Here is a 15601-nt window from a genome sequence, read left to right on the forward strand (position 1 = left end):
GAAGAGATAGCCCAGATGGGAAGGCAGAGACCAGTCAGAGATCAGCAAACATTTTGCTTCAACACATGGCAACAAACTTTAGTGAGAAAGCAACCTTAAGTTGACTTTCATCGGCCTTGCAACTGTAAGGTTTTACTCCAAATAAGTACCCCTTATAAAAGCCAACAGACTTCTGGTACTTTGTATTAGCACTCCTTTGGTGGACTAATTCACTATCTCACACCCACTAGAATGGCTACTATATGAAAAACAGAAAATTACAAGTGTTTGGGAGGATGTAGAGAAATAGGAATACTCATCTCATTCATTGCTGATGGGAATGTAAAATTATGCAGCTGCTATGAAAGAGTTTGACAGTTCCTCAGAGAGGTAATGTCTTATAATAAACATCAGTGTGAATTGTTGCCAGAAATTGAACAGAAAGCCACACCATTAAAAAATTGTACAGTCCCCTTAAATTCCACATTTAAAATCAGAGCCTCCACATCGCCCTCTAACGGTGGCCCAGAAACAATGCCTGAAAACTAAAACATCACCAGAATCGAAAGGGTGGTGACTCTGATTATTTGCATATCCACAGTGCACCTCACATGGTAAAGTTTAAAACTTAACTTTTTGTATTTTCTCCTGTTCATACTTCCTGACAAATAGATCTTTATTTATAGAATTCCAAGAAATGTTTTTTTCATGCACTGAGTCATCTCGTTAACCAGGTACCATCAGTGTAATAGGAGTTGCAGTCACCTGAGAGGTGAGTTAGAAACCAAAGATCTATACTCTGGTTTCTCTTCAAAGCGTGTAAATCTTTCGCCTTTTATTAAAGATTTCCGTGGGGAGAAACAATTGTGAGCTTTAAATTAATTCTTTGAGGCCTTGTTTTATTAAGGCTATTAAAATTGTTAAAAGTTGGGTGCTATTCCCCCCAGCGTGGGACATGACACCCGGGGATGAGCCTCCCTGGCAACGAGGGACCACTATCAACTACCAACTGATGATGCAACTGGAAAATGACCTTATACGGAAGGTTCAATGCGGATCAGCAGAATATCCATGTCTACATAAAATACCATGACTTTAAAATGCTGTTTGACCTAAAGTAAGGGGGAAATGGAAAGGAGAAATGAGTTTATATGGCTACGAGTTTCTAAAAAAGAGTCTGGAGGCTGGCAGAAGGTTTGCCCTCATGCACAACTGAGCAGAGTCAGAGAGACAGATAAAGCAGATACAACCCCCAGATATTGGTTCCTTTGAGGGCTAAAGAGACCCATGGGAGTTATGGCCATGGCCGATGGGGTTAACTACCAGGGCAGATGGCCCCTCTTTGGAAATGGTGTTTATGTGTGATGAATCTGGACTCAGATGGGATCTCCCTTCATAAGACTTCCATGCTAATGTGCTGGAGGTGCAGTTAATGTTGGGGTTTAAGATATATTTAGGGGATTTGAATCTCTGGACTGACAAGGTGATAGCCAGATCCTGAGCCTCAACAGACTCCAGCACCTACAATCTGATTTATTGGACTTACCACACTCAGCTAAGATGGAGGTGAAGAAGGACAACCACCACACCATGGAGCCTAGAGTGATTACAACTGAAAATGGGAGGATTGCATCCAGCATCCAGGTGGAATCTGAGCCTCCTCTTGACATAAAGGTGCAATGGACACAACCAGTCCAGTGTCCACATAGAAGAGGTGGCATTGGATTGGGAAAAGGGGACATAATGGACAAAGGGTATGGGGAAAGGCAGGAAGAGATGAGAGGTGGAGGCGTCTTCGGGACATGGAGCTGCCCTGGATGGTGCTTCAGAGGTAATCACCGGACATTGTAAATCCTCACAGGGCCTACTTGATGGAATAGAGGAGAGTATGGGCCATGATGTGAACCAATGTATATGAGGTGCAGAGGTGCCCAAAGATGTACTTACCAAATCCAATGGATATGTCATGATGATGGGAACGAGTGTTGTTGGGGGGGGGGAGAGGGGGGGTGGGGGGGGGGGTTGAATGGGACCTCACATATATATTTTTAATGTAATATTATTACAAAGTCAATAAAAAATAAAAAAATTAAAAAAAAAAAAGTTGGGTGCTAGTTTTTCAGGTATTTGAGCTATTCATTGCTATGAGTTATTTCAATGCACTGTTTATACTTCACTGTCACTTCGTTTGGTGTTTGTAGTTATTAAGTAGTTACCAACATCACAACTGGCTTTCTAGTGCCTCTGACTATTTTAAGGCACGTGGTAAAACTTGCCATCTTTGTGCTAGGTACAAAAACACATTTGATAAACTAGCAGGATTACAAGATCAACACAGAAGGACCAGTAATGTTTCTGTACTCTAGAACTGAACAATCTGAGGAGGAAATCAGGAGGAAAATTCCACTTACAATAGCAACAAAAAGATTGAAATACCTACAAATCAACTAAAGATGTACAGGACCTATATTCAAAAAAATACAAAACAAATGCTAAAAGAAATCGAGTAAGACCTAAACAAATAGAAAGACATTCTGTGTTCACGGACTGGAAGACATCAGTCCTACCCAAACTGATTTATAGATTCAGTGCAATTCCAATCACAATTCCAACAGCTATTTCACAGAAAAAGAAAAGGCAATTTTCAAATTTACTTAAGGAAAAGTGCACCTGAATAGCCAAAAGCATTCTTAAAAAGAAGAGGGATGTGGGAAGGAATTTCACTGCCTTACCTTGTGTATGTCAGCCAAAGGAGTGCTGGTGCAAAATACCAGAAATTGATTGGTTTTTATAAAGGGTATTTATTTGGGGTAGGAGCTTACAGATACCAGGCCATAAAGCATAAATTACGTCCTTTCACCCAAGTCTATTTTCATGTATTGGAGCAAGATGGCTGCTGATGTCTGCAAGGGTTCAGGTTTCCTGGGTTCCTCTCTTCCTGGGGCTTGCTTCTGTTTCCCCTGTGAGCTTACTTCCTGGGGCTCCCGCTTAAGGCTTCAGCATCAAATTTCAACATCAAAACCCCCAAAATCTGTCCTTTGCCATGCCTTTTATGCCCTAATGACATGACCCAATTAACGCCCAAATCATAGCTTAATCACACCCAGGTACAGACAAGATTACAAACATAATCCAATATCTATTTTTGGAATTCATAACCATATCAACCTTCTACACCTTGAAACACATTACAAAGCTACAGTGGTCAAAACAGCAAGATATGGTATTGGCATATAGATAGACACATTGGTCAGTGGAATCTAATTGAGAGTCCAGAAATAAACCATCACCTCTACGGCCAACTGGTTTTTGACAAACCTACCAAGTCCATTTTAATGGGAAAAAACAGTCTCTTCAACAAATGGTACTGGGAGAACTGGATATCCATATCCAAAAAAATGAAAGAGGACCTTTGTCTCACTTCCTCTACAAGAATCAACTCAAAATGGATCAAATAACAAAGCCAGGGCCATAACACTACTAGAAAAAAAATGTAGGGAAACATGTTTAAGATCTTGTAGTAACACAAGGAGTGCTGTGCCACACAGAGGTGTCCTCCATGTAGGGGAGCCCCACGCACAAGGAGTGCACCCCGTAAGGAGAGCCGCCCAGCGCAAAAAAAAAGTGCAGCCTGCCCAAAAATGTCACTGCACACATGGAGAACTGACACAACAAGATGACGCAACAAAAAGAAACACAGATTCCCGGTGCTGCTAAGGATAGAAAGGGTCACAGAAGAGTGCACAGCAAATGGACACAGAGAGCAGACAACGTGGTGGGGGGGGTAGAAATAACTTTAAAAAAATTTTTTTTAAAAGATCTTGTAGTAGGTGGTCATTTCTTGGACCCAAAGCATTAGCAACAAAAGAAAAATAAGTGGGACCTCCTTAAAATTAAACACTTTTGCACCTCAAAGGACTTTGTCAGAAGGGTGAAAAGGTAGCTGACTCAATGGGAGAAAACATTTAGAAATCACATATCAGATAAAGGTTTAATATCCATGATATATAAACAGATGCTACAACCTAACAACAAAAAGGCAAACAACCCAATTTAAAACTAGGCAAAAGACTTAAAGTGACATTTGTCAAAAGAAGAAATACAAATGGCAAAACACACACATGAAAAAATGTTCAACATCACTAGTGATTAGGGAAATATAAATCAAAGTTACAATGAGATCATTTCACACCTATTGGAATGGCCATTATTAAAAAGACATAACTACAAGTGTTGAAGAGGATGTGGAGAGATTAGGAACACTTATTTACTGTTGGTGGGAATGTAGAATGGTACAGCCACTGTGGAGGACTGTTTGGCAATTCCTAAGGAAGATGAATATAGATTTGTCACATGACCCAGCAATGCCCCTATTAGATGTATACCCAGAAGAACTGAAAGCAGTAACATGAACAGATATCTGCACACCAATGTTCATAACAGCGTCATTCATGATTGCCAAAAGATGGAAATCCAGGTGGATAAACAAACTGTGGTATATACACACAATGGAATATTATGCAGTTGTAAAAAGAAATGAAGTCATGAAGCATATGACAAAATGGATGAACCTGGAAGAAATTACAAAATAGACTTTAAATGCGAAACAATTGTGAGAGACAAAGAAGGATACTATATTTTAGTGAAAGGGACAATCTGCCAAGAAGATCGAACAATCATAAATATTTATGCTCCTAACAAGGGTGCCTCTAAATATGTGAGGCAAACGCTGGAAAAACTAAGTGAAAGAATAGATGCATCTACAATTATAGTGGGGGATTTTAATACACCACTATCAACTCTGGACAGAACATCTCAAAAGAGAATCACTAAAGAAACAAAACATTTGAACAGTATATTAGAAGAGCTGGATCTAATAGACATATATAGATCATTACACCCAAATACAGCAGGATATACATTTTTCTCAAGCGCACATGGAACATTCTCCAAGATTGACCATATGCTAGGCCACAAAGAAAGGCTTAATGAATTCAGAAAGATCGAAATCATACAAAACAATATCTCTGACCACAGTGGAGTGAAGCTGGAAATTTGCAAGGGACAGAGACCCAGACTTCACATGACAATTTGGAAATTAAATAGCACACTCTTAGAAAAACAGTGGGTCAAAGAGGAAATCTCAAAAGAAATCAATGACTACCTTGAAACAAATGATAATGATAACACAACATACCAAAATTTATGGGATGCAGCAAAAGCGGTACTGAGAGGGAAATTTATAGCCATAAATTCATATATCAAAAAAGAAGAAAGAGCAAAAATTGGAGAACTAACTGCACTTTTGACGGAATTAGAAAAACAACAACAAAGTAACCCAACAGGAAGAAGAAGGAAGGAAATAACAAAGATAAGAGCAGAACTAAATGAAATAGAAAATAAGAAAGCACTTGAAAAAATAAACAAGACCAAGAGCTGGTTTTTTGAGAAGATCAACAAAATTGACAAACCTTTAGCAAGACTAACAAAGAAAAAAAGAGAAAAGATGCAAATACACAAAATAAGAAATGAGAAAGGTGATAGCACCACTGACCCCACAGAAATAAAGACTATCATAAGAGGATACTTTGAAAAACTATATTCCAACAAAAATGACAATTTAGAGGAAATGGACAAATTCCTAGAAACACATAAGCAGCCCATACTGACGAAAGAAGAAATTGATGATCTTAACAAACCAATCACAAGCAAAGAGATAGAATCAGTCATTAAAAATCTCCCAACTAAGAAGAGCCCAGGGCCAGACAGCTTCACAAGTGAATTCTACAAAACATTCCGGAAAGAACTAACACCAATCCTGTTGAAACTATTCCAAAAAATCGAAACAGAAGGAACACTGCCTAATTCCTTCTATGATGCCAACATTACCCTAGTACCAAAGCCAAACAAAGACACCACAAGAAAGGAAAATTACAGACCAATTTCTCTAATGAACCTAGACGCAAAAATACTTAACAAAATACTTGCTAATCGTATTCAACAACACATTAAACGAATTATACACCATGACCAAGTGGGATTTATTCCAGGTATGCAAGGATGGTTCAACATAAGAAAATCAATCAATGTAATACACCATATAAACAGATTGAGAGAAAAAAACCACATGATTATATCTATAGATGCAGAAAAGGCATTTGACAAAATACAGCACCCCTTCCTGATAAAAACACTCCAAAAGATCGGAATACAAGGAAACTTTTTGAACATGATAAAGAGTATATATGAAAAACCTAAAGCCAACATTGTTTACAATGGCGAAATCCTGAAATCCTTCCCTCTAAACTCAGGAACAAGACAAGGATGCCCATTGTCTCCGCTCCTATTTAACATTGTCTTGGAAGTACTTGCTCGAGCACTGAGACAAGAACCAGATATAAAAGGCATTCAAATTGGAAGGGAAGAAGTCAAAATTTCCTTATTTGCAGATGACATGATCCTATATATAGAAAACCCTGAGAGATCTACAACAAAGCTCCTAGAACTCATAAATGAGTTTAGCAAAGTCGCAGATTATAAGATCAATGCGCAAAAATCAGTAGCATTTCTGTACACCAATAATGAGCAAGATCAGGAGGAAATCAAGAAACAAATACCATTCACAATAGTAAATTAAAAAAATCAAATACTTAGGAATAAATTTAACTAAAGAGGTAAAAAACTTATACATCGAGAACTATACAAGATTGTTCAAGGAAATCAAAGAAGACCTAAATAAATGGAAGAATATTCCCTGTTCATGGATAGGAAGACTGAATATTATTAAGATATCTATCCTACCAAAACTGATCTACACATTCAATGCAATCCCAATAAAAATCAACACAGCCTTCTTTAAGGAACTAGAAAAACTAACTATGAAATTTATTCATAGAAAGAGGCCCCGAATAGCCAAAGACATATTGAAAAAGAAAAACGAAATAGGAGGAATCACACTTCCTGACTTCAAAACATACTACAAAGCTACAGTAGTGAAAACAGCATGGTACTGGCATAAGGAGAGACACACAGACCAATGGAATCGAATTGAAAGTTCAGATATAGAACCTCATGTATATAGCCATATAATATTCGATAAAGCCACCAAACCCTCTCAACTGGGAGAGAATGGCCTATTCAACCAATGGTGCCTGGAGAACTGGATAGCCATATGTAGAAGAATGAAAGAGGATTACCATCTCACACCTTATACAAAGATCAACTCAAGATGGATCAAAGACCTAAATATAAGAGCCAAGACCATAAAGACCTTAGAAAGCAGTGTAGGGAAACATCTACAGGACCTTGTAATAGGAAATGGCTTCATGAATATCACACCAAAAGCACGAGCAGCAAAAGAACAAATAGATAAATGGGACTACCTCAAAATTAAAGCCTTCTGCACCTCAAAGGAGTTTGTCAAGAAAGTAAAAAGGGAACCCACACAATGGCAGAAAATATTTGGCAACCATATATCTGATAAGAGACTTATAACTTGCATATATAAAGAACTCATATATCTCAAAAACAAAAAGATAAACAACCCATTTAAAAAATGGGAAAAAGATTTAAACAGACACTTCTCCAAAGAAGAAATACAAATGGCTAAAAAGCACATGAAAAAATGTTCCAAATCTCTAGCTATCAGGGAAATGCAAATCAAAACTACAATGAGATACCATCTTACTCCCGTAAGATTGGCAACCATGAAAAAAACAGTAGAATACAAATGCTGGAGAGGATGTGAAGAAAGGGGAACACTCATCCATTGCTGGTGGGAATGCAGAAGGATCCAACCATTCTGGAGGACAGTTTGGCGGTTTCTCAAAAAATTATCCATAGATTTGCCATATGACCCAGCAATACCACTGCTGGGTATATACCCATCAGATCTGAAAACAAGGACACAAACCGATATATGTACACCAATGTTCATAGCAGCATTGTTCACTATCGCCAAAAGTTGGAATCAATCCAAATGTCCATCAACAGATGAGTGGATCAATAAAATGTGGTATATACACACAATGGAATACTACTCAGCTGTAAGAACCAATACACTACAATCGCACGTGATAACATGGATGAACCTTGAGAATCTTATGTTGAGTGAAGCAACCCAGGCATTGAAGGACAAATACTATATGACCTCAATGATATGAAATAAGTTAACTGCCTCAGAGAGCTAGAGTCTGGAAAAGTGGCTTACAGGAAATCGGGGGGTGGAGGAAGGATGTGAGTTAATGTCTGCAGGGGTGGAATCTGTGATGAGCTGGCGGTAAGTATGAGCACAAAGAAGGGACAAAATGGGGGCAAGGGGTTACCTTCGGGTGGGGTTTTCTGGGTTTGAGGGGGGCTGGGGATGGGAAGAGGGGCAATATGGTCCAAGAAATAGGTGGGAGGGAGGGGCAACATACGAACATGGGAGAGTGTCAGAAGTTCGTTGAGAACTAAATGTTGAGTAAAACATATCTAAGTATAAGTAGGAGGGTTACCTGGTTAGGACGCTCAGGGGGTATGGTCTGATGCGGGACGGACTGCGGAGGGAATAGCTGAAGGCTCATTTTGCCAAGGTGGGTTCTACCATTGGGTGGGGTGGACCCATATCCTGGGGAAGACTAATGCCGTCGAATAGAGAGAACTGTATCTCTCGTGAGAAAGGACGGCTCCCAGGGCATTAGATTGGCAGGCGTTGTGGGCCCTAAGGGGAGGGGAAAATGGATGTGCAATGGATGGAACAAAGGTAAATAAGGGGGCAAAAGAGGAGTTATGTGAGTACACGAGGATGAATATAAAACAGCTAATATTACACCAAAAACATATAGGGGACGACAAACTAATAATGAAAACCATAAGACAAAACATAGGATAACAAAAAATTTAGAAAACTGTACAACCTAAAGTATGGACCACATAGTAAGCACAAATGTCACCTTGTTTGAAAACTATAGTTTCAGAATCTGTACATCAGTTTCAGGAAATATGATATGAATAAGTTAAAAGATTATTGCTGTGGAAGGGAAAAGGTTTTATGGTGGATCTGGGGAAATACTGTATATTGTATATATGAATTTCGGTGATCTAAGACTCTTCTGAAGCTGACATTATGTTGGGATTCACTTTACGGGAAGTTTTGGATCACAGAGTGGTTCAACAATGGCAGCGGAGGAATACTGATATGGGATGTTATTGACAGGATATATATGGTTGACAGGGAGTTATACAGGGCATATGCCCAGGGTATATGGTAATGTCTATATATACTCATAGTGGAAACAATTAAAAACAACAGCTGGGGGGGTACTGGGCTCCTGGCCGGGGGGTCACTGTTGTGGGCCCTGGGAGAGCAGCGGCAATCCTCCAGGTGCAACGGCAAGAACCAGGAAGGAAGGAGGGCCCAACAGTGGGCTCTTGATACTAATGGCTACACTTTTGAGCCTATACACCTGCAATAAGAACAAGGCCTAGAGTAGCATTGTGCCTGGGGGTTTCCTCCTGACAGCCTTCATGTTACTCAAATGTGGCCACTCTCACAGCCAAACTCAGCGTGTAGATGTGATGCATTCCCCCCAGCGTGGGACACGACACCCGGGGATGAGCCTCCCTGGCACCGAGGGATCACTACCACATACCAGCTGAAGAAGCAACTAGAAAATGACCTTGAATTAAAGATTCAATGCGGAACAGCAGAATATACCTGTCTACATATAATAACATGACTTCGGGAAGCGGTTTGACCTAATGTAAGGGGGAAATGGAAAGGAGAAATGAGATTATAAGGCTGTGAGTCTCTAAAAAAGAGTCTGGAGGTTGTCAGAAGGAATACCCCTATGTACAACTGAACAGAGTCTAGGAGACAGATAAGGTAGATACAACCCCAGGTATTGGTTCTTTTGAGGGATAAAGAGACCCACGGGTTCTATGGTCATGGCAGAAGGAGTTCACTGCCATGACAGATGGCCCTTCTTTGGAGCTGGTGTTTCTGCGTGATGGAATTGGACTCAGAGGGGATCTCTTTTCACAAGACTTGCATGCTACTTTATTGGAATTGTAGTTGGTGCTGGGTTTAAGATATATGTAGGGGATTTGAATCTCTGGACTGATAATATGACACCCAGGCCCAGAGCCTCAACAGACTTCAGCTCCTACACTTTGATTTATTGGACTTACTCCACTCAGCTAACATGGAGTTGAAGAAGGTCAACCACCACAACATGGAGCCTAGAGTGTCTACAACTAGAAGCGGGAGGAGTGCATCCAGTACCCATGTGGAATCTAAGCCCTCACTTGACATAGGTGTGCAACGGACACAACCAATCCAATGTCCACAGAGAAAATGTGGAATGGGTGTGAGAACGGTAGCCATGGGGGCTGCTGGGTGTGGGGAACGGGAGGAAGAGATGAGATGTGGAGGCGTTTTCGGGACGTGGAGTTGTCCTGGATAGTGCTTCACGGACAATTACGGGACACTGTAGATCCCCCCAGGGCCCACTGGATGGAATGTGAGAGAGTCTGGGCTATGATGTGGACTATTGACTATGGGGTGCAGTGATGCTCAGAGATGAACTTACCAGGTGCAATGGATGTGTCATGATGATGGGAGAGAGTGTTGCTGTGGGGGGAGTGGGGGGCGGGGGCAGTGGGGTTGAATGGGACCTCATTTTTTTTTAATGTAATTTAAAAAATAAATAAATAATTTTTTTTAAAAAACTGCTCTTTGACCTTGAATAAAAGGGGGAAATGGCAAAGACAAATGAGTTGATATGGCTAAGAGTCTTCCAAAAAGAGTCAGGAGGTCATCAGAGGGGTTGTGCTTATGCCAAAATAGATACAACCCTAGGTACTGGTTCTCCTGAAGGCTATGGAGATCCACAGGGTATATAATCATGGCAGATTGATTTGGAACTCTGTGCCATGTCAGAGGGCCCTACTTTGGAATTTGTGCTCCTGAGTGTGACAGAGTTGGACTCAGATGTGACTTTTCTACACATGCCTCTTCTGTCACTTTTTTATTGAACCTGTGGTTGGGGCTAGGGTTAGTACATACTCAGGAGACTTGAATCTCTGGACTGACCATGTGCCAGCTGGGCCCTGAGCCTCAGCACAGTGGCGACTCCTACTCTCTGGTTTACTGGTGTTATCCAGGTCAACTAAGAGGGAAGTGAAGATGGTCAACCACCACACCAGGGAATCAAGAGTGCCTACAACTGTAAGCAGAGGAATTGCATCCATCATCCATGTGGAATCTAAGCCCCCTCTTGATCTAGAGGTGGAGGGGACATCACCATCCCAGGGTCCACAGAATGGAGGAATGAAATATGGAAAGACTGGACTTACTGACATTCTACTATAAAACTATTGTGACGAGTAATAGAAGACATTTTAGCATTGAGGTGGAGAAAGTGACCACAGTAAAGGCAGGGAGAGGGTAGAAGAGATGTTATGTGGTGGCATTTTTGGGACTGAGTTGCCTTAATTATATTGCAGGGTCAGATGCTGGACTTTATATATTCTGCTATAACCCACTGAATATACTGGGGGAGAGTGCGAACTACAGGGTAAACTATTATCTGTGTAGTGCAGCAGTGCCACAAAATGTGTTCACTGAGTGTGATGAGGGTGCCAAAATGATGAGGGAGGTTGTTGGTGTGGGAGGAGTGGGGTGGGGAAGTGGGGGTATACTGGAACCTCTTATATTTTATAGGGTAACAGTTTTTTTGAGATGTATATATCTTCAAAAAAATACAATTTACAAAAATGATGTGGTGGGGAGTGGGGACTGGGTTATATGGGATCCTCTTATGTTTTTTGTTTTTTTATGTTTTTAATGTAACATTCCTTGTGTTCTATTAATTTTTTAAAAAATAATAATTTTTAAAAATTAAAAAAAAAAAAAGCCTCTTATGGGGGAGCAGGTGTAGCTCAATGGTTGAGTGTCTGCTTCCCATGTACAAGGTGCTAGGTTCAATCTCCTAAGAAAAATAAAAGGACCCCAAGAAGAACAAAAGAGACCTCATGCTATGCTCACTCCATCTAGTTTTTGTCCAGATTGTATAACCTCTCAATCTCCGTTTCCCCAGTCTTGTAACATGGGAATAACAGTAATACCCATCTCATACTCTTTTTTTGAATTTTAAATAAACTAGCCCATGAAGAGGGCTTGGCACAGCATCTGGCATATAATAAGAACCCAATAGGATCTAGCTATAACTGCGCTTTTGCTCTTAGTCCTTAATTCTTACCAGCTGCGTTCCAGCATGGTAATGCTAAGACCTTGCCACAGGGTGGCACTGTGGTCTCTGGCCACCTCTCAGAATCGCTAAAGGTGTATTCTAAGCACACTGGTTTGAGGAAGGAGGTAGGAGGGTTCAAAAGATGACAAAATCTGAGCACTCCAGCCAAAAAAGTGTCCTATCACATCAAATTTGTGGTAACTGCTTCACTCATTCTTCTCTGCTGCCTCTTACAGTCAGGTCCCCAAATGGGATGATGTGTAAGGAAAAGCTGGAGGGGCTTGTTAAATTGGGCTGTCCAGCCCCACCCACACACACCAGGGTTAAAATGCAGATTCTCAGTTAGCTGGTGATTCTGAGTCAGCTGGTCAGGGAGGGGCCTGGGATTCTGCCTTTCTAACTAGCTTCCAAGTTATGCTGCTGCGGCTGCTGGTCCACAGATCATAAATTGAATATCAAGAGCCTAGTTAGCCCTGGCAAAGAACTGGTCTAAGCCCTTTACTTTTACTAGTTCATTTAGTCCTCACAATGACCCAGGAGGTCAATGCTATCCTCCCTACTTTTTATGGATGAGAAACAAAAACACGAAATAACTGCCCCAAGGTTGTAAGAGCTAATTAGCAGCATACCAGGACTCAGGCACAATGCACACTTGCTAAATTGAATCTTATGGTTGTTTTGGGGTTTGTTTGTTTGTTTGTTTGTTTGTCTTAAACAATGGAGGTTTATTGGCTCATGTTTGGTTTTTTTAATCTTTTTTTTTTAATTCATAGATCCACAAAATGTTACATTAAAAAATATGAGTTTCCCATATACTCCACTCCCTACACCCTCTACTCCTCCAACATTGACAATTCTTTCATCAGTGTGGTACATTCATTGCATTTGATGAGTACATTTTGGGGCACTGCTACACAGCATGGATTATAGTTTATGTTGTAGTTTACATTCTCTCCCAGTCCATTCAATAGGTTACGGCAGTATATGTAATGTACTGCATCTGTCCCTGCAATATCATTTAGAACAACTCTAAGTTCCAAAAATGCCCCAATATCACACCTCTTTTTCCCTCTCCCTGCCTTCAGCAACTCCCAAGGCCACTGTTTCCACATCAATGATATAATTTCTTTCATTGCTAGAATCACAATAATTCTATAATAGAATACCACTAAGTCCACCCAATCCATATTTTATTCCTCCATCCTAGGGACCCTGAGATGATAATGTCCATTCCACCTCTAAATCGAGAGGGGGCTTAGGTCCCACATGGCTCATGGATGGAATTCTCCTGCTTGCAGCTATAGACTCAGTTCCCTGGTGTGGTCGTTGACCATCCTCACCTCCCTGTTAGCTGACCTGGGGAAGTCCAACAAACTGGAGAGTAGGTGTTGCAACTCCGTTGAGGCTCAGTGCCCAGCTGGCACATAAAAAGTCTAGAGACTCAAGCCTCCTGAGCATACAAGAACCTCAGCACCAACCACAGGTTCAGTAAAAGTGACAAAAGAAGCATGCATAGAGAGATCACATCTGAGTCCAACTCCATCATTCTCAAGAGCACAAATTCCAAAGTAGTGTCCACTCACAAGGCAGCACTGAACTCCAGAGCCATCTGTCATGACCATAGGAGCTGGGTATATCCGTAGCCCTCAGGAACACCCCTACCTGGGGTTTCATCTACTTTGACTGTCTATGAGATCCTGCTGAGATGTGCATAAGCATGACCCCTCTGATGACCTCCTGGCTCATTTTGAAGTCTCTTAGCTGTATAAACTCATTTATCTTTACCATTTCCTCCTTTTATTCAATGTGTTTTTCTAGTTGCATCACCAGTTGTTGCTTGGTAGTAATCCCTCAGCACCAGGGAGGCTCATACCCTGGAGTCATGTCCCATGCTGGGAGAAGGTAATGCATCTACATGCTGAGTTTGGCTCAGAGAGTGGCCAAATTTGAGCAATATGGAGGCTCTCAGGAGGTAACTCTTAGGCACACTGCAGCTCTAGGCCTGTCCAAAGTGAGCAGGGTAGCCCAGCATGTGCATATATTCTAATTTTGCCACATTCCGACATCGGTATGTATTGTCTTCTTCTGTATAAGATGACCATATTGCAGCACATTCTCTGGATCATTTCTTGTTCTTTGGCTTGTGTTCAGGCTGTCCAGATGGTCTGGATCAGCTCCTGCAATTTGATTGGGGGCTGGCATCCTGGGCTGGAAACCTCAAATGAAACCAGCAGCTCCAGGGGCTGCGTCAGCAGTGGCAGCAGGAACAGAACATCCAAAATGGTGGTTCCCTCGACCTCACCAGTGCTATTGCAGATGGAGGGATCCTTACAAGGGAAGGAGTTTTTTAAAAACTAACTAACTTCACATACTATCACAGAAACTCAGGATTCCTGTCCTCCTCTCCTAGTCAATTCCATATTCCCTGACTACAACTTCTGCCTCCCCTCTCCTTTTATTCAAGAACCCGGTCCCTGCTGAGGACTATTTGCCACGGAGGGGGCGACCACTCCTGACAGAGCGAAGAAAAGCAAAGCGTAGCAAGGTTCTGGGCTGTCACTGATGATGCGAGATGCTGCTCTTATGGTTTTTTGTTGAATCAAAGTAAATGCTATCCAGCTTTCCCTCCCTAATTGTCCAGGACAGAGAGGAAAGGCCAAGGAGAGAGCACAGTGGAAAGGTGACAGATGGCAGAGTCAGGGGCCAGAACGCTGGGATGCACAATCTCAGTTCTGCCACTTGTGAGCTGTGTAGCTTTGTCAACTTGCTCAACCTCTCTGGGCCTTATTTTCTTCATCTCAAAACTGGTAAAATATAATAATAATAATAACACCTACTTCAGGGAAATTTTATGAGGACCAAGTGAGAAAATTGAAAAAGGCACTTGGCAGGACTCCCAGTACAAAGTAAGTGCTCAGGCATGGTCTGAACGCAGATTTCGCACTCAGGGCTGGGAGGACTGCAGGGACAAATGAGTCTCCACCTTGAGTTTCAGGGAGCTCATGATCTAATGAGAGTGTGGGAAAGTGCTAATGCAAATGCCACCTGAGTGCCTAGGGGGGAGACTGCCACCATGCAGTACAGTAGGATGAGTGCCCAGCACCCCTGCATGCACCTTACAGGGACTCATCTGTGTGCCTCTGTCCCCCAAAAAAGTTTAATGTCATGAATGACTCCACCTGCCACCTCAACCCACCCAACAACCCCAGACACAGCATGAAATAAGGCCTGGGAAACTGCGGGAACTCCATTCTAAAAGCTTCTAGGGTGTAAGCTGACCACGAGTGGGTGATTGCAATGTGTGAAGATGTGATTTTTGTTCCACAAGGCCTGTTGAGGATTGAATCATGTCTCCCATGACAGGTATAGCAGTTTGATACTATTTATGA

At 41.5% G+C, this 15601-nt stretch overlaps 1 non-coding gene across 1 annotated transcript; it reads left to right on the top strand.

Moving 5' to 3' along the window:
• Positions 1-773: 773 nt before the first annotated feature.
• LOC111765570 (U5 spliceosomal RNA) lies at positions 774-889 on the top strand. The gene has a single exon (XR_002797872.2). It is a non-coding gene; the product is annotated as a U5 spliceosomal RNA (small nuclear RNA).
• Positions 890-15601: the final 14712 nt, after the last annotated feature.

The sequence above is a fragment of the Dasypus novemcinctus genome, chromosome 18 (assembly GCF_030445035.2).
Source record: "Dasypus novemcinctus isolate mDasNov1 chromosome 18, mDasNov1.1.hap2, whole genome shotgun sequence".
Taxonomy (NCBI): domain Eukaryota; kingdom Metazoa; phylum Chordata; class Mammalia; order Cingulata; family Dasypodidae; genus Dasypus; species Dasypus novemcinctus.